Genomic DNA, 23,220 nt, shown 5'->3' with positions numbered 1-23,220 from the left:
GGGAGAAAAAAGAGAATTACTTTGGTAATAGTGTAATACATGAGGATGGAGTCTTCAGAGAGTAGATGTAGGCCTAATTGGATTGCACTGCTATAAAGTTCTTTGTTTTTATTTTACCGTATTTTTTTCTACACATTTTAATTTTTGTGGTTGAAAAGTTTTTAGTTTGGTTAAATTTTTCATTGTACTAAAAATATAAAATAGTTTTCTATAAAATTTCCAAGAGGTTTTTTTAAAATAACCAATTCAACCCCCCTTCTTAGTTAGCATTAAGACAATTACTTTAGGTCTAATAACCTATACAAACTTTTAAGTGGTATCAGAGCCTACTTTTGAAAATTAAGGTTTAAACAACTTTTTAAAAATGATTATGACTACTTCTAGAAACTATAACAAACTTGAAGGGTATTTTATCACTAGACCCCTATTATTTGATATCATTCCTTTCAATTTTTGAAAAATACGTCTGTCTACTTTTTTTTTAATCGCTTGACTATCGCATGTGAATTTTAGTACATGAAGGGTACACTAGGTCAACTAGACTTGTAGATGACATTATAATTGAAACACCATTTACTAACTAGAATGTAGAAGAAAAAAACTTAACTCAGTTAAACGCTAAATATTTGAATAGTTTTTTCTGTGCACTTAAATCAGAAGACTATAAGTGTGTCTCTACCTATAAAAGTGGAAAAGAAAATTGGGATAGACTTTGTATCACATATGAAGTGATTAACAAAGTGAAAAAATCTTGATTGAACATTTTTCTACATGATTATAAACTATTGTGTATAAAACCAAATGAATAAATCGTTGACATGTATACACATTTAACTAAAATAATCACTTAAATGCATGCTTTAGGAATGGAACTAATGAATGCTGAGAAAGTAAATAAGTTTCTTCATTATTTGCCTACTATTTATGATGCAAAAATCATTGCTATAAGTTAATCAAAGATTTAAATGTTTATTCTATTACAATCTTTTTGGATCACTAATTACTTACGAGCAAGGAGTGACTCAAAGATAGATTGATGTATGTGAGAAGCAAAAGGAGAAGAACATAGTGTTGAAAGTGGATGACTCGTAGAGTGAACAGTCTCAACCTGAGGATGAAAATGACATTATCTTGATGATAATGAATTTCAAACATTTTCTAAAAAGGAAGTAAAGGAGACGTTAGTAGTACAATAAAGGTAAGTTCCACAAAAATGCTAAGGGTTCTAATGATGTTATTTACTATGAATGTAAGAAGCTTGAACACATCAAATTTGAATGCCTAAATCTTAAAGCCAATCCTAGCAAGGAGAATGTCGGGGAAAAAGTAAATGTGAGGAAGGGCAAGAAGAAATTATAGAGAGCATTTTGGGTGAACTCAGCATCAGATTCTTCAAAAACAAAAGTACAGGAGGAAGTCACCAACCTGTGTTTGATGGCCAACAAGCTTGATTAGTCAGATCAAGAAGAGGTATGTGACTTAACCTATGAAGAGTTATTTAATATTTCTTAAAAAGTTTATACTTTATATAGAAAACTATATAAGTTGCATGCTAGGTTGAACTTATATTTTTTAGAAATACAGAAAGAGCATGAAATCCTTAACAAAGATCACACACTTATTGATAGCAACAACATCAAACTATTGGATGAGTTTGATGAATCTAATAGTGTAGAGCATTATTTAAAAGTTAACAACGCTGTGTTAGAAAGTGCAAACTCATTTTTTAAAGTTAAATTAAAAGCACCTGAGGAAAATATGATTCCATCTACACCAAAACAAACTTTCAATCCTGATAAGAAGCCAACAATTTTAAAACCTAGGAAAAGATAGTTTTATTCATGAAGATTGATAAATCCTTTTCTTGAAGTCAAATATTTTTCTTGTGGAATGATTGTCCATATATCTCATGCTTGTACTATTCATAGTAAATTATATCTAGTGTGGAAACCAAAGATTCATAAAATAAAGCATATCAAATATGTATATAGATTAATTTTGCCAAGAGGGGAACCCAATTTTTTTTGGGTTCCCAAGACTAATATTTGATTATCTTTTATAAATACTCTCATATAAGACCTCGTAAGAGCATTTGGTACATAGACAATGGATGTTCAAAGCATATTACTGGAGATACTACACAATTCATATCGTTGGAAGCCATGAATGGAGGCAAGATTATATTAGGAGATAATACCACTAGAAAAGTGGTTGGCACATGTATGATTGGAAACTCAAACAATTTTATTATTAAAAATATTTTACTAGTAGAAGACTTAAAGCATAATCTGTTGATAATTAGTTAGCTATATGATAAGGGTTATAGTGTAAAATTTTTTCTCACTAGCTACATAATAAACTAAAATGGAATTGATGTTTTGAATGGAATTAGATTAAATAATATGTACATGCTTGATCTGAATTGTATTAAATCTCCTAATACGTTTTGTTTCAAAATAATTAGTGATGAATCATGGTTATGACATAGGAGACTTTGACATGCTAGCATTAAAAATCTTAAGAAAATTACCCAAAAAGAACTAGTTAGAGGAATACCAAAATTAAACTTTATTAAGGATCATCTATATGATGCATGTCAATTAGAAAAATATGTGAAGTTCTTCTTTCATTCCATTAAGGATCTTAGAACTAGCAAATCATTGAAAACCATTCACATGAATCTTTTTGGACCAGTTAGCACTGTAAGTCTAGGATGTAAAGTATTTAAATTTGTGATTGTTGATAATTTTTTTAGATTTACTTGGGTTAAATTTTTATTTCATAAGAATGAATTATTTGAGGAATTTAAAAGTTTTTTAATATGGATTCAAAGAAAACTAGGGTGAAAGACTTTATCAATTCAAAGTGATCATGAAGGAAATTTTGAAAATAATAAATTTGAAGATTTTTATAAAGAGAAAAGAATTGATCACAAATTTTTAGCACCTAGAATCCCTCAGTATAATGAGGTAGTAAAAAGAAAGAATAGAATATTAATTAAAGCCGCTAGAGCCATGTTGGTAGAATATTCACTTCCAAAATATTTTTGGGCTTATGTAGTTAGTCAACTTATTATGTTTTGAATAGGGTGAATACTAAATCCAATTGAATAAGATACTAAATGAACTTTTTTAAGGGGAGAACACCAAATTTGTCACATTTACATATTTTTGGATGTAAGGTATTCATTCATAATAATAGGAAAACTCTTTTAGGAAAGTTTGATCCAAAATCTAATAAAGGAATTTTTCTTTGATATTTTAATGTTGGAAAATCTTATAGATTTTTTAATAAGAGGACTTTGGTAGTTGAGAAGATCGTATATGTTGTGTTTGATGAATCTGACATTTTGGAAGAGCTAAAATTGGAAGAGGATCATATTGAAAATATCTCCCAATGAATTGAAAAGATAAATTTGGAAAAAAAATGTAAAAATAACCCTTTTCCTAGAGAATGAAATTTTTTTAAGAATCACCCTAAGGAATAGATTTTAGGTGAACCTAGTGAGGGTGATATGATTAGACATGGACTTAGCAAAGAGGTGATTCATTCTTCCTTTATATTGATGGATGAACCTACAAATATAAATCAAGCACTTTTGAATAAATTTTAGATTTTGATCATGCAAGAAGAATTGAATCAATTTGTAAGAAATGATGTATATGAATTAACTAAAAGGCCTATGGATCAAAGTGTTGTTGGAACTAAGTAGGTATTTAAAAATAAATTGAATGATTCAGGAGTTATGATAAAAAATAAAGTAAGATTGGCGGCTAAGGGATATAATCAAATAGAAGGGATTGATTTTGAAGAAACTTTTGCCCATGTGGCCAGACTTGAAGTAATTAGGATTTTATTAATCTTTGTCTATTTTAAAGGTTTTAAAATATAACAAATGGATGTTAAAAATGTATTTTTGAATGGAGTGATATAAGAGGATATTTATGTTGAGCAACCTCTAGGTTTTGAAAATTCTAAATTCTCTATTCATGTGTTTACTTTGAAAAAGATATTGTATGAACTAAAATAGGCACCTAGGGCTTGGAATGAGGGTTAAGTACTTTCATATTAGATAGATCTTTTATGAAAGGAAGTTTGTGTTGCAACCCATGACCCCGAGTTTGAGATTTTGATGATGAAAAATAATGTCATGTGAATTATCTATTCATTGAATATTATTTTATTTGCTATTGTCCGTGAGTACTAACATTTCAGGAAGATCAGAAGCTATTCAGGACAAGAGGAAGACTCAAGAATGGGTAGATTAGGAGTATGAGTCTGCAATGTATTTTATTGTTTATTTTATTTTTATTTTCTTGAGTCTGGCCACAAAATGTATAAAAGTCTGAGCAACCATGCACATACACAGGGGGAGAGTGTTTTTAAATAAAAAATTTAGAGTTTTTCTTTCTCTGTTGATCGTACTGTACGATGTTATTTAGTACCATATGAACAGAGCTTTGTAGGACGATTCTGTGAATAGATCGTACAGTACGAATATAATCGTACTGTACGATATGTTCAAATCCAAAACCCTAGCCGTCGTTTTAACTTAAGTAAGTTATTTTATGCCACTCGTATTGTACGAACACCTTTGTACTGTACGATTTATTTTCAATACTTACTTAATTTAACCCGTGATTAATGCAAGAAATTCGGGCTTAATTATAATTTGAACATCGTACTGTACGAACCCAGTCGTACAATACGAAGAACAGAGACGAATTATATTCATCCCGAAGATCATCCTGGTCGATCTCTTGGATTTTATCTCATCGTACTGTACGATGTCAATCATACCATACGATGAACAGAGATGATGTTTGATCGTCCCGACTATCGTCCTGTACAAACAGAATTGTTATGGATCGTATTGTAAGATTTAATATCATACCGTACGAATGTTTTTAAACTATTTGTACCACTTCGTACCAAGATGAAGTCTATTTATATATATCGTACTGTATGATTAGAAACCGTACTATACGATAGTAATGGCTACTTTGAGATTTTAGGGATTTTGGAGCCCATTTTTAGGTGTCAAAATTGTAATGTTTTGGATGAGTGAATCAGAGAGAGGAGAACATGGTTTGAGAGGGATTCTGAGGGAGAGAGCTCTTGAGAAGTTCTTTAGGGTTTGAGAGAGGAAGGAGAAGGCGAGCGTTGTGAGGGAGAAGAGGTGCGAGGGAGATCACATGGTTGCTCCGAACCTGCTACATCTTGCTTCTCCTGTGGCCCTAAAAGAATTTGTGGGAGAATATCCAAGGGGAAAGGCTCTTCTACATCCATGACCTCGAGGAACTCTGCCTTCTCCAGGAGGGAGAAAAATGAGAAGGTTCTTTGCCGTCGCCGGGAGGGTGAAAATAGAGTTTGGCACTCCGCCACGCCGGGTTGGTGAAAGGGAGTATTGTAAGGGCTTCTCCGCCTTGCCAAGGGGGGCAAAAGGAGAGCTTTTGCTTGTAGTGAAATACTCGGAGCGGAGGACTCCGGAGAGTGGACGTAGGTCATGGTTTGACCGAACAACTATATAAATCTCGGTGTGCTTTTTCCTTATTATCTTTTTATTATTGCGTTCATTTTATTTCATAATATTTGCTTGGGAAAATTTGTGAAAGAAAAGTTGTTTAAATCTTTTTTCCATGTTAAGATTTTAAAAGCATCAAAAAATTAGAACTCCTGCTTAAGTTTTAATTATTGTCAAAAAGTTTTCACAATTCACCCCCCCTCTTGTCCATCTAGTAACTTAAGTTTGGACACCACTCTCATTTTGAAGAAGATATGAGATGATTCACTCATTACTTAAATATATATTAATGACATCTTTTTTGAATCTATAAATAAAAATCTTTATGATGATTATTCAAAAATAATGTGTAGTGGATTTGAGATGAGTTTTGAAAGTTTGTTAGGGATATTAAGCCCTTATGAATTAGCCCAAGATAATCAAGAGGGGGGTGAATTGGTATTTAAAAAAATATTATAATAAAAAAACAAAGTCTTAACCAAACCAAAATTCACCACAAAGAAATTATGCAGAAATTAAATACAGAAAAAGGTGTAGAAAATAACACAAAAAATTATAGTGGTTCGATTAACTCGACCTACATCTACTCCCTAGAGGCGCCCTCCGAGTATTGCACTAAACTCAGTGACTCTCTTTTTGCTCCCACAGTAAGGCGGAGAAGCCTGTATAAAATATCCTTTCCACCGACACTGATGAGGCAGAGAACTTAACTCCTTTTGCTTCCTCTTGAAGCAGACATAAAACCATGATCGATTGCTAAAGTGAACCTCTCTCGAACCTCCAAGAACAAGGGACGATGATGAAAGAAGACAACTTGGATCCTTATTTGGAGCAACCTTTGTGAAACCTCTCATAAACTCCCCCTCACAAGTTCCTCTCTCTCCTTCCCTTTCTCTCCCTCTCCTCTAGGCTCTCTCAGGTCAAGACAACATTAAAGGATAAGCTCTTAGGTAGAACAAGAGCTCTTAAATAGAAGGAATAGCTCTTATTTTATACAAACTGATTTTATCATCCAGGATGATATGAATATCATCCTGGATCATCAGCATAAATTTCCCTCAATCAGCCCTGACAGTTTGGGATGATTAGAAGATTTTTATTCTTATCATCCAGGCTGATATAATATTGTCTTGTATGATCAATATAAATCCTTGAATATCATCCGGACAATCACACTGAATGGATGTCTGGACAATGAAAAAATAGCTAGATCATCCCGGATGATTAGTTCAAATATGTGAAAATCGTCCATACCATTGCCCTAAAGGCAGCTGGCTGATGAAGATTGTCTAGGAACAACTAAGGTTTTTTAAATAGATCATCTTGGTTGATCCTGCAATCATCCAGGATGATTGGATTGAGTAATCAAAACCTTAATTGCTTTTCTTAATAAGCAAAATTAATTTAGGCATAATTGTGTCACATCATCCAAGACGATGTCCTGTACAATATCATGGATGATGTCCAAAAATAAATAATACCTAAAAAGATATGTCAAAAAATCTTGAGCTAGCTTGAGTTGCACTCGATGTTGCGGACCTGAAATGTTAGTATGCAAGACAGTCATAGAAAAAAATGAATGTTTGCTATCTTCAAAATTCTAATATATAAAATTAGATTTGCAACAATCTCCCCCTTTTTGATGATGGCAAACCAAAATATAATCTAAGCTGTTCAAGGCAGTTTAATGAAAATAAATCAACTATTCAATAATAAAATCAAACTACAAAACAAATAATACAACTAACTACTCCCCCTTTCGACATCACAAAAAGGAAGAAGGAAACTAGAAAAGAAATGAAATAGAGACTACAAAACAAAATCAAACTATAATAAAAAAATAATAACATAAAAAAACTGAAAGAAAAGATGGCCCCTGATCATCTAAAGGAGGTGGTGGTGGAGGTGGATGTGGCTGAAAGTAGCTTGAAAGAGTGGCAAATTGCTATCCAAACTAGGCCATATCCTGATCGTGCTGGTGCTGCAGGCGAATAATATCCTCAGTATGTTGTTGCTCCTACACAGCAACATAGTTCCCGAATCATGCCTCCCACTAGTCAAATTACTCCACCAGCTGATTCAACTAAGAGTGCTGGAGAAGTGAAACAAGTGCAGGAATGGGTGCAGGAGCCTCCTCCTCCTCTGCTCCCTGAGCTTCCCCATCCCCCGGGTGGAGATAAGTACAATAAAGAACATGAAAGGAATTGTTCGAGTAGAAGGCATGCTGATAGTTGGGTTGGACAGGATATTGGAGGTTGTATTTTGATTCTAGAACATATGTAATGGTATATCCTAGGGCAAGATTGGGCTTCCTCCTATGCCCTAGATCTCGAATAGTAGTCAAGTGCTCGATGTAATGAAATATTAGGTCAGTGACATTGAATTTGCGATGGGCCAAAATATAGAAGGTGGAGATTGAGAAAAGTAGAGTAATATGAATGCGATCACCGGCTTTCGGGAGGATAGAGGTGTGAAGGACATGTTGGATTGTCCTAGCATCTTTGAGTAAGGTGCTAGTCTCTCCAATGTGAAAGTGAGCGTTGGTGTTCCTTAAGAAGTGATTGGTCAGAGCCTAGTTGTAGTCAGGATCAGAACATAGGGTATGGAGTTTGTCCCATGTGGTGGAAAGGTGTAAAAGCTCCTGACAGTCTTGATATGTGATTTTGACAGGACGTCGATTCACATAAGAGCCGAGAGAGGTGAAAGAGGAATTTATTTGGAGGCTAGATAAAAATTCAAATAGAAACTTGGAGTTGAAAGGAATAGTAAAAGTAAGGAGAAAATATAAGGAGGTGTGAGCAAATAGATCAAGTACAGGATAATGAGAAAATGTTCAGGTTGACAGACCGGGAGACAGTGATTTCGACTGTCTTGTATCTTTGGTAGGTGGCTTGATCGTCACCTCAGTGAATCGAGGGTCTAGAGTCTCCCTCGAAGAACTCCCAGAAGGATGGCGAGATAGCTTTCCTCCTGTCATTGATCAAGAATAACAAGAAAAAAGGAAGTATAAGACTGATGGAAGAACTGCTTGAGGGGCTCAGTTTATAAAAAATTGGCAGGATCATCCAGGACAATATGGTGTAATAATTACATCTGGGACAATTGGTCAAAAAGGAGATAAAATCATCCGGGACGATAAGACATAGGTGATCGTCCTAAGGAGTCATTTCAGATAACCGTTGAAAAAGAAGATCATCCTGGACGATTAGATGGATCATCATGGACGATGCATAATAATGGATCGTACTGGTCGAATTAAAGTTGTGTTCCAAAATTTTCCATGTGGATCGTCCAGGATGAACAGGTGTATCATCCAAGACGATCACCAATAATTGAGCAGAGGTTGTGACGATCATCCAGGATGAGGAGGATCGTCCAGGATGATCATAAATAATTGAAACAGATGACGATCAGATTGTTCAGGATGATAATGGATCATCCAGGATGATCAGAAGCATAAGAGTCAGAAAAGACCGTTAAATGGAATTCAAAGAGGGAATTGAACAGATCATCCAGGACGATATGTATATCATCCAGGATGATGTGAGCAAAAGGTTAACATCAGAGAATGGATGGAGATGATCAGAGAAGGCCCAAACATATGAAAAAATCAACTTAAAAGAGAAAAATAAAATACGAAAAAGATAAGAACATAAGAAAAATAAGGTTTTTTTAAATCAAAGTTTGAATATGATAAATTTTCCTTGTGATTGAATTAAAAAATTTATAAGAATTAATGAGTTAACATCATCAAAATCTGAGAAAATGGTAGAATAACCAGTCTTGTTAGCCTTAACTTGGACTTCTCTCAGGCGAAACAGGCTTTCAAAAATAAAGATCTAAATTATAAAAATCAAATGGATAAGAAAAAGAAATTTGTTCAAGACTTGGTTTTAGAAAATTATTTTATATAATAATATATCAAAGTAATTAGTTACAATCATGAATTTTGAAATCAAGCCCTTAAAAAATATCAAGTGACACATAAATTCTTCTAAGGTTTAAAAATTTTGAAAGAGAAGAAGCTTGTATTTGGTGGGCTCATTTTATACCTCTTGTCAATTTGATTGGTGCTCTTTGTGCATCTTTTGATTTTTGATACACTTTGTGTATATATTTTTTCAATTTGGCATCATTGCGCATCGTTTTATTTTGGCATCATTTCCACTTTTTGTTTTCTTTTTTTTTTTGCAAGCTAGATCCCATTTTCAAAATTCTTAAAAATTCTTAGTTGTGATTATATCTTCCAAAGATTAGAGAAGAAAAACTCACTCTCTAATGTAAGGAAGAATGAATCACAAAATATAATAAAAAATTATATGATAAATTCAACGACAAGATTACAAAAATCTTAAGCTAAAATAAAGACTTTGATCATTATATATATAAGATAGATTATTGTAGTAAGATTGAAAAGATCTTAAATTTAAAATCCAGTTATTAATGTGAGATAAATTTTTGTTTAGAAAAAAAAAATTCCACCACTAAAAGAAGTTAGATTGAAGGAAACAATCAACTGTGTTTTCCCCCTTTAACTATTTTTAGAGATGTCAATCTTTGACTTACAAATTTCCAAAAATAAAAACAATTCATAAGATATCAATTTAGCAATGATTAGGAAAAAAATAACATATGAAAGGAAAATAAAGCAACAAACAAAAACAAAAAAAAAAGAAATAAATAATGAGAAACTACAAAAATAAAGTAACAGAACTAAAAAAAAAAGATAACATATCAGAAATCAGTAAGAATCAAGTTCAAGCATTTATGTCAATCACACCCAATTTGGTCCTTAAAGTGTTGAAAGTGTTGAAGGCTAGTGGTTTAGTAAAGATGTCAGCTAGTTGATTCTCAATTGCCATATGGTGTAACTCAATGTCTCTCTTAGTCATATGGTCTCTAATAAAGTGATGCCTTATGTCAATGTGCTTGGTCCTTGAATGTTGGTTAGATTCTTAAAAATGCAGATGACACTACTGTTGTAAGAAAAGATTGAAATTGTACCTACAGGCAACTTAAATCAAGAACTTGCTACTTCAACCAACGAAATTGGGCCACACAACTTCCTAAGGTAATGTACTCAGCTTTAGCAGTAAAAAGTGCAACAGAGTTTTGCTTCCTACTAGACCAAGAGACTAAAGACTGTCCTATGAATTGACAAGTCCCAAAAGTTCTCTTTCTATCCACCTTACATCGTACAAAATTAGAATCAGAATATCCAATAATCTCAAAAGAAGCGCTATGACTGGGATACAAGATTCTTACGTTTTAGGTTCCTAAGAGGTATCTAAAATTATCTTAACTACAGTTAGGTGAGATTCTTTATGATCAGCTTGAAATCTAGCACAGATACAAACACTAAATATTATATCAGGTCGCCTAGTAGTTAGGTAAAGTAAAGATCTAATCATCCCTCTTAACTTCTTTTGATCAACATATTTTCCATTTGGGTCCTTATAAAATTAAACACTAAAGGTCGTGGGAGTATTAATTGACTTGGCTTTATCCATTTCAAACTTCTTTAAGATGTCCTTTCTATATTTTGTTTGATTTAAAAAGGTTCCATCATCTAGTTGTCTTATGCTAAACCCCAAAAAATAGGACAACTCTCCCATCATACTCATCTCAAACTCCCTACCCATTATTTTAGAAAAATCATCATATAGCCTTTTATCAAAAGATCTAAAAAGTATATCATCGACATAGATCTGAACAATGTGTAAATCATCTCCTACTTTTCTCAGAAAAAAAGTGGTGTTTGCACTCCCCTTAACAAACTTCCTCTCTAGTAGGAATGTGCTAAGCCTCTCATACCAAGCTTTGGGTACCTACTTTAATCCATATAAAGTCTTTTTTAATTTAAAAACATGATTTAGAAATTGGAAATTCTCAAAACCTGGGTTTGTTCTACAAACACATCCTCTTTTATTACCCCATTTAAAAAGGCACTCTTAACATCCATTTGAAAAAGCTTAAATCCCTTATAACAGGAAAAGGCTAGTTGCACTCTAATGGCTTCCAATCTAGCTATAGGGGAAAAAGGTCTCCTTAAAATTAATTTCTTCTATTTGGTTGTACCCCTTAGCCGCTAATCTTGCCTTATTCCAAACCACCACACCAGAATCATTCATTTTATTCTTAAAGATTCATTTGGTTCCAATTACACTTTGTCCTTTTGGTCTTTTTACTAGCTCCCAAATATCATTCATAACAAATTAGTTTAACTCATCTTACATGGCTAAGAACCTAAACTCATCAAAAAGAGCTTGGTTGATGTTGGTGGGTTTAGTCATTGAGATAAAGGCAGAGTGGTTCACTTCCTTCCTAAGTCCATGCCTAGTCCTAACACCTTCAAAAGGGTCTCCTAAGATCAGTTCTTTATGATGACTCTAAGAATATCTCCAATCTCTAGGCAAGGTGTGTGTAGGTTCAACCCTTTCCTCTAGATCTATATTTTTTACTCCTTGGGTAATCTCACCTACTTCTTTAGTGTTTTGGGGCTCTACCCTCTTCTCTGAATTTTTAACTCTAGTGGTATTCTCTCCAACTTTATTTTCCTCCTCAACCTTAGACTTATTAGGATTAGATTCATCAAATACTACATGAGTTGTCTCCTGCACCACCAATATCCTCTTATTAAACACCCTAAAGATTTCCCCACACTTTAATATCCTAAGAATACTCCATCAGATTTTGGGTCAAATTTCCTTAAGTGTGACTTCCAATTATTATGAATAAAAATCTTACAACCAAAGATATGTAGGTGGGAAAGATCAGGTGTCCTACCCTTAAGGATCTCATAGGGCATCTTATCAAGTTTGGCTCTAACATTTGCCCTATTCAATAAATAACAAGCAGTGTTTACCGCTTCAGCCCAAAAGTATTTTGGAAGTGAATACTTAACAAGCATGGCTCTAGCAGCTTTAACTAAGGTCTGGTTCTTCCTTTCAACTATCCCGTTCTGCTGAGGGGTCATAGGAGCTGAGAAGTTGTGACTAATCCTCTTATCCTTACAGAAGTCTCCAATTCTCTTATTTTCAAACTCCCCCCATGGTCACTATGGATGGTCAAAATCTCACAACCTAACATTTTCTGAATCCAAGTGAAGAAGGATCTAAACTCATCAAAATACTCATTCTTATGTGATAGAAATCTAATCCAAGTAAACCTTGAGTAGTCATCAACAATCACAAAACTATAAAATTTCCCTCCTAAGCTGGCAGTGTTAATGTGTTAAAACAAATCCATGTGAAGAACTTCTAAAGGTTTAGATGTGCTAATATCCTTAATGGAGTGAAAAGAGGAATGAACTTGCTTCCCTAGTTAGCATGGATCACAAAAGTGATCTTTTGAGAATTTAAGTTTGGGGACACCTCTAACTAGGTTTTTCTGGGTCACTATTCTAAGGGTTTTTATACTGGTATGACATAATCTCCTGTGCCACAATCGTTAAGAAGCAGCACTTTTAATATTATTTAAGTCAAGCATATAAACATTATTGATTCGTATTCCCTATAAAATAATGTTATTATTTAAGTTTATAATGCAAGTATTTGCTAAATATTTTATGATGAAGCCCTTATCGTAAAGCTGATTGATGCTGAATAAGTTGTGTTTCAGTCCATCTACAAGCAAAACATTTTCAATTAAAAGGTTCTTGGAGTTTCCAATTATACCTCCGCCCACTACCTTCCTGGTGGTGTTATCTCCAAGAGTAACATTGCCTCCTATCATGGTCTCCAGCAAAATGAATTGATTGGCATCTCCAGTCATGTATCGTAAACATCCGCTATCCACGTACCATATTCTCTCACGAGGCCTTTTATGAGAGCAAGCCTGCAAAATCATCAAACGTCATATTTGGGAACCCAAACATGTTTGGGTCCCTTCTTATGGAAAGTTGAATGCACTACATATATGTTATATTATGAATCATGTAATTTGGGTCTCCACACCTAATGTGTACTAGGGTGAATGGTGAAAGTGTGTACAATATGTCCTAACATGCCACATGAAAAACATCTAACTCCACAAAAAGGATGTACTAATCTACTCAGGTGGTGATGCTTCTTTTTAAAGTTATGTGATGCATGTAATGATGATTTGTTATTTTCAAAAGCTTTGAGATTTGTTAATTTCTTAAACTCCTTTTCTAACTCAACATGGGATGACTTCAAGGAATTATGTGCATCAGATAAATCAATATGCTTTTTATTTAATGTATCAAACTCATCAAGTAATGACATGTGATTACTATAAATTGTAGAATGATCTTTAAGAAAAATTTCATGCACTTTTTGTAAATTTAAAAACTCCAATTTCAAGCTAGCATTTGATTTCTTAAGTTTCCTATATGATGCATGAATTTGTTCATAAACTTTAAGTAGTTGCTCATAGGTTAGTTCACATACCTCTTCTTGGTCACTTTGGCCAAGATTTTCGTCTGCCATCAAGCATAAGTTTATAGTCTCCTCTTCAGCTTCAGTCTTAGAGGAGTTAGATGCAGAATCTTCCTAGAATGCCTTTTGGAACTTATTCTTATCATTTTTGAACTTGGTTTTCTCCTTACCCTTCTTCTTACTAGGATGAGTTTTAAGTGTAGGGAAATCAGCTTTAATATGTCCTGGTTTCTTGCATTCAAAATAAATAGTATCATTAGAACTCTTAAATTTTTTGCTAACCTTACCTTTATTCCACTTATGATGGTTCTTATGCTTCTTCCTTAGAAAGCTTTTAAATTGCCTCGTGATTAAGGCAACATCATCGCTTTTAGACCCAAAAGAGTTAGTATCCGTGTTGTTGGCCTTTAGTGCCACTATTTTCTCCTTCTTTTTCTCACCTGCATTAAGATTTATTTGATTCACCCTTTGCTCATAAGTAATGAGTGATCCAAGTAAGTTATCAATCGAATAAGTATTCAAATCTTTATATTCAGTAATTGTAGTAATCTTAGCATCAAAAGAGGAAGTCAATCATCTTAAAATTTTATCACATTTTTATAATTAGCGAGTTCTCATTCTAAGGCATGCAAAGAGGTAATAATTTTAGTAAACCTTGTATATATTTCAAAAATTGATTCAGAAGGCTTCATACAAAAAAGTTCATAATCATGCAATAAAATATCAACCGAGATTGATTAACTTCATTTGTTCCTTTATAAGTAATACACAATCTATTCCAAATCACTTTTCCAGTATTACAAGTTGAAACACAAATGTAGTCTTCAAATTTTAAAGCATAAAAAAAATAGTTTAAATATTTTGTATTAAGTTGTGCTAAATCACTATCATCAAAAGCCTATTCAGTAAAAGAAAGTTTCATTTTAATGTCATTAATTTCACATAAAGGAGGTGAATAACCTTCTTTAACAAGCATCCACATGCGATACTCAATTGATTGTAAAAATATAGACTTGCGAGTTTTCCAAAAATCAAAAGGAAAATTATCAAACAAAGGTGGTTGGGTAATGTAATACCCTTCCGCAGTATTATGATTTCTAGAGTTAGCCATTGATTGAAATTCAAAAGTTTTTAAAAACTCATTTTTATGAATCCCGTTCTGATACCACTTGAAAGTTTTTTAGGGATGTTAAGCCCTTATGAACTAGCCTAAGCTAACCAAGAGGGGGGTGAATTGCTATTTTAAAAAGTCTTTCAATAAAAAAATAAAATCTTAACCAAACTAAAATTCACAATAAAGAAATCATGCAGAAATTACATGCGAAAAAAGCAGTAGAAAAGAACACAAAAATTTATAGTGGTTCAATCAACTCGACCTACGTCCACTCCCCAGAGGTGCCCTCCGAGTATTGCACTAAACTCAGTAACTCTCCTTTTGCTCCCACAACAAGGCGTAGAAGCCTGAACAAAACCTCCTTTCCACCGACACCGGTGAGGCAGAGAACCTAACACCTTTTTCTTCCTCCTGAAGCAGGCATAGAACCTTGATCGATTGCTGAAGTGAACCTCTCTTGAACCTCCAAAAATAAGGGATGACTATTGAAGAAGAAAACTTGGATCTTTACTTGGAGCAACCTTTGTGAAACCCCTCATAACCTCCCCCTCATAAGATCCTCTCTCTCTCCCTACTCTCCCTCTCCTCTAGGCTCTCTCAGGTCAAGACAACAATAAAGGATGAGCTCTTGGGTAGAATAAGAGATCTTAAATAGAAGAGTTTTGGGATAGCTCTTATTTTATACAAACCAACTTTATCATCTAAGATGATATAGATATCATCCTGGACGATCAACATAAATTTCACTCAATCCGCCCAGATGGCCTAGGATGATCATAAGATTTTTGTTCATATCATCCAGGCTGATATAATATCATCTTGTACGATTAGTACAAATCCATGAATATCATCCAGACAATCACACTGAATGGATGTATAGATGATGAAAAATAGCTTGATCGTCTAGGCCAATCTCACGATCGTCCCGGATGATTTTCAAATATGTGAAAATTGTCCAGACCATCGCCCTGAAGGCAGCTAGCTGATGAAGTCCATCCAGAAACAACTAAGGTTTTTTGAACTAATCATCCCGGCCAATCTTGTGATCTTCCAGGATGATTGGATTTAGTAATCAAAACCTTAATTGCTTTTCTTAATAACTAGATTAATTTAGGCATAATTGTGTTGCATCATCCATGATGATATCCTGGATGATGTCCAAAAATAAATAATACCTAAACATATCTGGCGACTGATTCTTTTTTATTTGAGCCTATAACCCCGATCGATATAAATATCATCCATGACGATGAGCTTAATGATGGCTGCCTTAACCAGGATGCCCTAATTTGGGTTTTAATTTTTAACAGATCATCCAGGATGATGTTTGAATCGTCCTAGATGATGTAATCAAAACAGAGAACTCTAACCAACAGATAAAAAATTTTTCCCCCATATGTGTGTGTGCAAGGTTACTCAATATCAGGAATAGTATCATTTATAATAGACTCAAGAAAGGGAAAATTATAAATTGACTCAGACCTAATCTACCCAATCTTGAGTTGGCTTGAGTTGCACTCGATCTTGCAGACCTAAAATATTAGTAGGCTAGGTAGTCGTAGAAAAACATGAATGTTTGCTATCATCAAAATTCTAATCCATAAAATCAGATTTGTAATAATCTCCCCCTTTTTGATGATGGTAAACCAAAAAATAATCTAAGTAGTTCATGGCAGTTTAATGGAAACATATCAACTATTCAATAACAGAATCAAACTGCAAAACAAACATTACAACTAACTACTCCCCCTTTTGACATCACAAAAAGGAAGATGGAAATTATAAAGGAAACAAAATAAAGACTACCAAACAGAATCAAACTACAATAAAAAAATAACATAAAAAAAAACTAAAAGAACGATGGCCCCTGATCATCTGAAGGAGGTGGTGGTGGAGGTGGATGTGGCTGAAAGTAACTCGAAATAGTGGCGAACTGCTCTCCAAACCAGGCCATATCTTGGTCATGCTGGTGCTGCAGGAGAATAATATCCTTAGTATTTTGCTGCTCCTGCACAACAACGTATTTCTCAAACCTTACCTCCCACTGGTCGAATTGCTTCATCAGCTGATCTAGCTGAGAGTGCTGGCGAAGCAGAACAGGTGTAAGAACGGGTGCAGGAGCCTCCTCCTACTCTGCTCCCTGAGCTTCCCCATCCCTTAGGTGGAGACAAGTACTATGAAAAACATGAAAGGAATTATTCGAGTAGAAGGAAGACTGATAGTTAGGTGGGGACGGATATTGGATTTTGTATTTTGATTCTAGAACATATGCAATGATATGTCCTAGGCTCCCTTCTATGTCCTGAATCTTGATAGTAGTCAAATGCTCGATATAATGAAATATCAGGTTAGTGGCATTAAATTTGTGATGGGCCAAAATATAGAAGGTGGTGATTGAGAGAAGTGGAGTAATATAAACGTGATCACCAACTTTTGGGAGGATAGAGGTGCGAAGTATATGTTGGATTGTCCTCGCATCTTTGAGTAAGGTGCTAGTCTCTCCAACATGAAAGTGAGCATTGGTGTTCCTTAAGAAGTGGTTGTCTGGAGCCCAGTTGTAGTCATGATCAAAACATAGTATATGGAGTTTGTCCCCTATAATGGAAAGGTGTAAAAGCTCATGACAGTCTTGATATGTGATTTCGATGGGACATCGATTCATATAAGAGCTAAGAGAGGTGAAAGAGGAATTTTTTTGGAGGCTAATAAAAAATTCAACAGAAGCTCAGAGTTGAAAGGAACAATATGAGTAAGGAGAAAACACAAGGAGGTGCGAGCAAATAGATTAAGTACTATATATGAGAGAGTGTTCGATTTGATAGACTAGGAGACAGTGATTTCGACCATCTTCTATCTTTGGTAGGCGGATTGATCGTCTGCCTTAGTGAATCGAGGGTCCAGAGTCGCCCTCAAGGAACTTCCAAAAGGATGGTGAGATCACTTTCCTCCTGTCATTGATCAAGACCAACAAGAAAAAAGGAAGTTCAAGACTGATGGAAGAAGTGGGTGTGAGAAAAACTACTTGAGGGGATCAATTTATAAAGAATCAGTTAGATTGTCCATGACGATCACAGAATCGTCCTGGACGATATGGTGCAATAATTGCATCCAGGATGATTGGTCAAAAAGGCAGTAAAATCATCTGGGATCATCAAATATCGTCCGAGATGATAATACATAGGCGATCATCTCGAGGAGTCATTTTGGACGATCGTTGAAAAAGTAGATCATGCTGCACAATTAGGTGGATCATCCAGGATGATGCATAATAATATATCGTACCGACCGAATTAAAGTTGAGTATCGAAATTTGCCACGTGGATCGTCTAGGACAAACAGGTGTATCATCCGAGATGATCACCAATAATTGAGTAGAGGTTGTGAAGATCATCCAGGATGATCATAAATAATTGAAACAGATGACAATCAGATCATCTAGGACGATAATGGATCGTCTAGGACGATCAAAAGCAGAAGAGTCAAAATAAGGCTATTAGATAGATTTCAAAGAGGGAATTGAACAGATTGTCTAGGACGATATATATATCATCCAGGATGATGTGAGCAAAAGGTTAACATCAGAGAATGGATGGAGATGATCAAAAAAGGCCCAAACATATAAAAAAATCAATTTAAAAGAGAAAATAAAATATGAAAAAGACAAGAACAAAAGCAAAATAAGGTTTCTTTTAATCAAAGCTTGAATATGATAAATTTTCCATATGATTGAATTAAAAAATTTATAAGAATCAATGAGTTAACATCATCGAAATCTGAGAAAAAGTTAGAACAACCAGTCTTGTTAGCCTTAATTCGAACTTCTCTTAGGGGAAATTGACTTTAAAAAACAATGATCTAAATCATAAAAATTAAATGGATAAGAAAAAAAATCTGTTCAAGACTTGGTTTCAAAAAATATTTTATACAATAATATATCAAAGTACTTAGTTACAATCATGAATTCTGAAATCAAACTTTTGAAAAAGATCAAGTGACACATGAATTCTTCAAAGATTTAATAATTTTGAAAGAGAAGAAGCTTGAGTTTGGTGCTCTCATTTTATGCCTCTTGTCAATTTGATTGATGCTCTTTGTGCATCTTTTGATTTTTGATACACTTTGTGTATATATTTTTTCAATTTGGCATCATTGCGTATCTTTTGATTTTGGCATCATTGGCCATATTTTTTTCTTTTATTTTTTGCAAGCTAGATCCCTTTTTTAAAATTCTTAAAAGTTATTAGTTGTGATTATATCTTTCAGAGATTAGAGAAGAAAAACCCACTCTCTAATGTAAGAAAAAATGAATCACAAAACAAAATAAAAAATCATATGATAAATTCAACGACAAGATTAAAAAAAATTGAAGGTAAAATAAAGACTTTGAATATTATTTATATAGGATAGATTACTGTATAAAGATTGAAAAGATCTTAATTTCAAAATTTAGTTATTATTTTGAGATAGATTTTTTTTTAGAAAAGAAAATTCCACCACTAAAAGAAGTTAGAGAGAAGGAAACAAACAACGATGTTTTCCCCCTTTAACTGTTTTTAGAGATGTCAATCTTTGACTTACAAATTTCCAAAAACAAAAAGCAAGGCATAAGATATCAATTCATCAATGAATAGGAAAAAAAATATAACATATAAAAGGAAAATAAAGCAACAAATAAAAACAAAAATAGAAATAAATAATGAGAAACTACAAAAATAAAATAACATAAGTAAAAAAAAAAAAGATAACATATCGGAAATCAATAAGAATCAAGTTCATGCATTTATGTCAATCACATCCAATCTGGTCCTTAGAGTGCTGAAAGTGTCGAAAACCAGTGGATTAGTAAAGATGTCATCCAGTTGATTCTCAGTTGCCACATGGTGTAACTCAATGTCTCCCTTGGTCACACGGTCTCTAATAAAGTGATGTCTTATGTTAATTTGCTTGGTCCTTGAATGTTGGATAGGATTCTTAGAAATGTAGATGGAACTAGTGTTGTCACATAGGATTGGAATTATGCCTACAAGTAATCCTAAATCCAAAACTTGCTTCTTCAACTAAAGGACTTGGGCCACACAACTTCCTAAGGCAATGTATTCAGCTTCAGCAATGGAAAGTGCAACAGAGTTTTGCTTCCTACTAGACCAGGAGACTAGTCGCACTGAATGGATGTTTGGAAAATGAAAAAATAGCTAGATAATCCAGGCTGATCTTATGATCATCTCAAACGATTAGTTCAAATTCGTGAAAATCATCCAGATTATCGCCCTGATGGCAGCTGGCCGATGAAGACCATCCAGGAACAACTAAGTTTTTTTTGAACTGATAGTCCTGGCCTATCCTGTGGTCGTCTAGGATGATTAGATTAAGTAATCAAAACCTTAATTTCTTTCCTTAATAAGAAGATTAATTTAGTCATAATTATATTGCATCATCCAGGATGATGTCCTGGATGATGTCTAAAAATAAATAATACATAAATAGATCTTCCTACTGAAACTTTCTGATTTGAACCTATCATCCTGGCCGATATTAATATCGTCCATGATGATGAGCTTAATGATGATTGCCTTAATCAGGATGTCCTAATTAGGGTTTCTATTTTTAACAGATCATCTAGGATGATGTTTGGGTCATTTTGGATGATGTAATCAAAACAGAAAGCTCTAACCAACAGATAGAAAAATTTCCCCCCATGTGTGTCTGTGCAAGATTACTCAGCATCAGGAACCACATCATTTACAATAGAATCTAGAAAGGGAAAAAATTAGTATCAGGAACCACATCATTTATAATAGACTCAAGAAAGGGAAAAAATTATAAACTGACTCAGACCTAATCTACCCAATCTTGAGCTGGCTTGAGTTGCACTTGATCTTGTGAACTTGAAATGTTAGTAGGCACGAGAGTCATAGAAAATATGAATATTTACTATCATCAAAATTCTAATCCATAAAATTAGGTTTGTAACAAGTTTGATGAGAGATTTAAGTTATTTTCTTTATTTTAGCATAAAGCTAAATGAGGAATTAACTTTTCTTAGTCAGTCAAAGTATATTAAAGATATTCTTAAGAAATATGAAATGGATAATGCTAAACTAGTGACTACACCAATGAGTTCCTTAGTTCAATTAGATAAGGACCCTAAGAGAAAATCTTTTGATCAAAAGAAATTTAGAGGTATAATTGGATCATTGCTTTACTTAATTGCTAGTAGACCATATATAATATTCAGTGTTTATTTATGTACTAGTTTTCAACTTGATCCAAAAGAATCATATTTAACATCAGTAAAAAATAATTATAAGATATCTTTTTGGAACTGAAAACTTGGATATTTGGTATCCTAAGCACATCCCTTTATTTGAAATTATTGGATATTTTGATTTAGATTTTGTAGGATTTAGGGTGAAAAGTACATCTGGAACTTAATAATTCATAGGAAACTCTTTTGTTTCTTGATCCAATCAAAAATAAAATTCAATAGCCCCATTTACTACTAAAGTAGAATACATTGCCTTAGGTAGTTGTGCGGTAAGAGTTCTTTGGTTGAAACAACAATTGATTGGTTTAAGAATTTTAACTGGCATAATTTCAATTTTTTGTGATAATACTAGTGTCATATGCATTTCAAAGAATTCTATTCAATATTCTAGAATCAAGCATATAGATATAAGACATCACTTTATTAGAGATCATGTAGCTAAGGAAGAGATTGAATTAAATCGCGTTACTGTGGAAAACCAACTTGCAAATATTTTTAGAAAACCACTTACCTTTGACACTTTTAGCACCTTAAGAACCAGGTTATGTGTGATTGACCTTAATGCTTAAATTGAAAATTCTGTAAACTTGAAGTGTTGTAAATATGTGTCTGTTTAGTTTGTATTTATTTATTTATTTTGTTTATTTTTATGTGCTTAGTCTTGTCTTTTTTATTTTTATTTTTGATTAGACTAGAAGCATGTCAGTTGATATAAAATGATTTGTTTTAAGAGGATTTTTTTATTATTATGTCTTATTTTCTAAGTGTTCTTTTTATACTGTACAAAATTTTTTCATCCCATAAAAATTCTGTAGCATGTATATGGTAGGTTTCGGAGTTGAGCACATGAAACATAATTTTTTATAGGGTTTGTATTATATGATGATGTCTTCATACTATATGATATATATAATTTCATCTATACGCATGGGGATGATTTATTACTTGGAGTCAGTTATTATTTGCTGATTGTACGTATGAAATCGTATTTTGTCTGTACGATCCAGTTGTCAATTTTTGTGAGGGATGAACCTAACTATCTTTAAAACAATCTTTAATATTTTTATTGTCCCGAACAAACACCTGTTCATCTGCACTATTGTAAGGTCAAAAGCTTGTACAAAAGGATGCCTCAGAAATGACATTTTATAAAAAGCCATTTCATTTTTGGTTGTTTCCGTTCGTACATACAAAAATATTTTCATATGTATTATTTTAAAATCATATGTGCTATCCAAGTTTCATACTATATGATTGGTCATTTTCCTTTAAATAGAAGGGTCTTTGAATTCCTTTTCATTCTCTTTCATATCCATTTCAAAACCTCTAAAGCTCTCGTCTTAGGAATGGCAAGTTCTAGCAGACATCCACATCTTTCTAAGGGTTCTTCTTCTAGAAGTGATAGGGTTGATAACTTTCTATCTAAGGAGAATGAGGATGCCTACTTTAGATATTATGCTGCTAAAATCACCTCTCTAGTCTTCTTATTCAGGGTGATCTTCACTTTTCTGTCATGCCCATGTTTGCTTCAACTCAACTTTCTTTCATCCTAAGTATCATATATGCCTACCACAAAGATACTTTCCAATTCTTTTTGACCAATACAATTATAAACCAAGACCACTCTAGGATTACTTCCTATGTTCTTAAATAACATGTAGAAATTATGAAAAATGGTTTAGGTAACTTTCTCCATTTGAGAACCCAAGGGATTTGAGCCCATACTTTACCTCAAGGGCCGATTTTGATTGGTCTAAAATTAATCAAACTCTTAGAGGGGTATCCCAAGTGTGTCATATGTCTAGGGTTTACACTTTAAATAAAAATGCTCAGGTCATTCAGCAAGTTTTGAGAACGTCAATAATTCCTAAACCTGGTGATCACATAAATATGACTACACTTTTGTCCATACTCACTT

Source organism: Dendrobium catenatum, unplaced genomic scaffold (genome assembly GCF_001605985.2).
Source record: "Dendrobium catenatum unplaced genomic scaffold, ASM160598v2 fragScaff_scaffold_471, whole genome shotgun sequence".
Lineage (NCBI taxonomy): Eukaryota > Viridiplantae > Streptophyta > Magnoliopsida > Asparagales > Orchidaceae > Dendrobium > Dendrobium catenatum.
This window is presented reverse-complemented; position numbering follows the sequence as displayed.